Consider the following 412-nt stretch of genomic DNA (forward strand, 5'->3'; position numbering starts at 1 on the left):
AAGGGAAAGAGAGAGAAAGAAAAAAAATGAAAAAGATATTTATTCAATTGAGAAAGGAAAGAGAGAGAGAGAGAGAGAGAGAGAGAGAGAGAGAGAGAGAGAGAGAATGAGAGAGAGAATGAATGAATGAGTGAGAGAGAGAAAGAGAGAGAAAAATTACGAAAGATGATATTTATTCAAAGAAGAGAAAGAGAGATAGAGATAGATAGATGAATAGGGAAAGAGAGAGAGAGAAGAGAATAAACGTTAGACTGATGTTTAGATTAATCCGTGGGAACACTCAAATAATTTTGCAGCTTACTTTTACTCGTGAAGAAAGATAGAGGGAGAAAGAAATTACAAAAAGAAAGGAAAAAAAGGGAAAGAAAGAAAGAAAGAAAGAGAGAGAGAGAGAGAGAGAGAGAGAGAAAGA

Source organism: Vespa velutina, chromosome 1, assembly GCF_912470025.1.
Source record: "Vespa velutina chromosome 1, iVesVel2.1, whole genome shotgun sequence".
Taxonomy (NCBI): Eukaryota; Metazoa; Arthropoda; class Insecta; order Hymenoptera; family Vespidae; genus Vespa; species Vespa velutina.